The sequence below is a fragment of the Lathyrus oleraceus genome, chromosome 5 (genome assembly GCF_024323335.1).
Source record: "Lathyrus oleraceus cultivar Zhongwan6 chromosome 5, CAAS_Psat_ZW6_1.0, whole genome shotgun sequence".
In the NCBI taxonomy this organism is placed as follows: Eukaryota; Viridiplantae; Streptophyta; class Magnoliopsida; order Fabales; family Fabaceae; genus Lathyrus; species Lathyrus oleraceus.
Window position 1 is genome coordinate 553,913,434 of NC_066583.1, and position 1,876 is coordinate 553,915,309.

Below are 1,876 nucleotides of genomic sequence, written 5' to 3' on the forward strand. Positions count from 1 at the left end.
CTAATCTATGTATATCTTTTACGTAGAAAATTTTCATGCATCTAAATTTTTGTTTTATTTTACAGTGGTCACTGGGTGTTGGTTGCTATGGATCTTTCGAGACTAATGGTGTATTATCTCGATTCGTTATCGGGTGATTGGAGTAAATATCCGAGTATGAAGAAGACGGTTGACGCGTAAGTGAAATTCCCCTAAATATTCGTGTGTATTTGTATATTTAATTATGTCTGTCAGATTGATCTCAATATACGTTTTTATTTTGTTAGGGCAATACTAAAATTTAGATCGAAAAAGAATTATCGTAATAGGAAGGACATTACCTGGGTCAGAGTTCAGGTATATATTAAGTATCTTATTTTTGCTTATAATAGTGTTTGTTTTTTTGCTTATAATAGTGTTTGTAAGAAATTAACTATATATATATTGTTTGTTTTTCTGTGTAGTGTCCTCTGCAAAACAATTCGGTCGAATGCGGATTTTTTGTATTGAGATTTATGAGAGATATCATTGCGTTGAATCGTATAGACATCCCAAAAATGGTATGGAATAATAACTTACGGTTTATTTTAATACTATCGGATATTTCATCTAATTTGTTACTAAATCATGAATATGTTTTATTCTCTTAATTGTAGTACTTTGAGGAATACAAATCTTACTCAAGAGCTCATTTGGATGAAATGAAGGATGAATTGTGTCAATTCATTGTTGATCAAAGAATCATATAGCTAGGTTGTATATTGTTGTACATATATGTATGGAATGTTGTTGTTGTATGCTGTTGTTGTATATATGTTGTATATTGTTGTACTTTTACTAAATCATGAATATGTTGTTGTATATTATTGATCAAAGAATCATATATTAATGTTGTATATATGGAGGATTAATGTTGTATATAAATGGATTCATGTTGTATATATCAATGGATTAATGGTGTATAACATTGGATTAAAGGATGAAATCAATATGAATTTTACACTTTTGCAGCATGCGAACAGGTTCCCAATTAAATATCCACTGTTTTTCAAACAATTTTTTTTAAAATAACTAACACTTTAGAGGGCGCTTTCTGTAGGAAGCTCCCTCTAAAAACTTTATATTGACAACTTTAGAGGGCGCTTTGTCCAGAAAGCGCCCTCTAAACACTTTACATTGACAACTTTAGAGGGCGCTTTGTCCAGAAAGCGCCCTCTAAGGTGGCCCTTTTTGGACCACTCCAGAGGGCGCTTTTTTCTGAAAGCGCACTATAATGTGGCCCTTAAAGGGCCACTTTAAACAGCGCTTTCTCCAGGAAAACAAAGCGCTGTCTTTACATATGCCAGCGCCACTTTAGAGGGCGCTTAAAAGCGCTGTTATAGGCCAAAATAAGCGCCCTCTTTTCCCTTATTTGGCGTAGTGTCATTTTAGGTCGAGCAAAAACAATGGTCAAGCACTCGATCAAAGACCAACTCAAAATCAACAACCAATGAAGTTTTCTTCTTTAGAAGAGACTACATCTCAATTCATGAAAAGATCACAATTTTTCATTATACTAAGTTGCCTTATCCCAGATAAAAATTTAAAATGAAAAGGATAGGTGATTTTAGAAGTTTTTGGAGATGTTTACAAAGGTGCATGTAAAGATTCCTTTTGTTGAAACATCGGAACAAATGTTTTTCTATGTTAAGTTCATATAATATTGGTTGACTATAAGAATGAGTCCACTTGATGATGAAAATGTGGTTTTATCACAAAAATGTGGTGCAGTTCTTTAGAGAGTGCTTCCTCCTATGCTAAAACATCTAGGTATCTTTACAATTCCACGTACAACTGGGAATAACAATTTTTCCATCTCTATCTCCAACTTTTGTTTTCTAAACCACATAGGTCTAAC

The 1,876-nt window shown here is 33.0% G+C and overlaps 1 long non-coding RNA gene across 1 annotated transcript; it reads left to right on the forward strand.

Moving 5' to 3' along the window:
- Positions 1 to 269: 269 nt before the first annotated feature.
- LOC127086329 (uncharacterized) lies at positions 270 to 707 on the forward strand. The gene is made up of 3 exons (XR_007789456.1): positions 270 to 336; positions 444 to 539; positions 636 to 707. It is a non-coding gene; the product is annotated as an uncharacterized LOC127086329 (long non-coding RNA).
- The last annotated feature ends 1,169 nt before the right edge of the window (positions 708 to 1,876 follow it).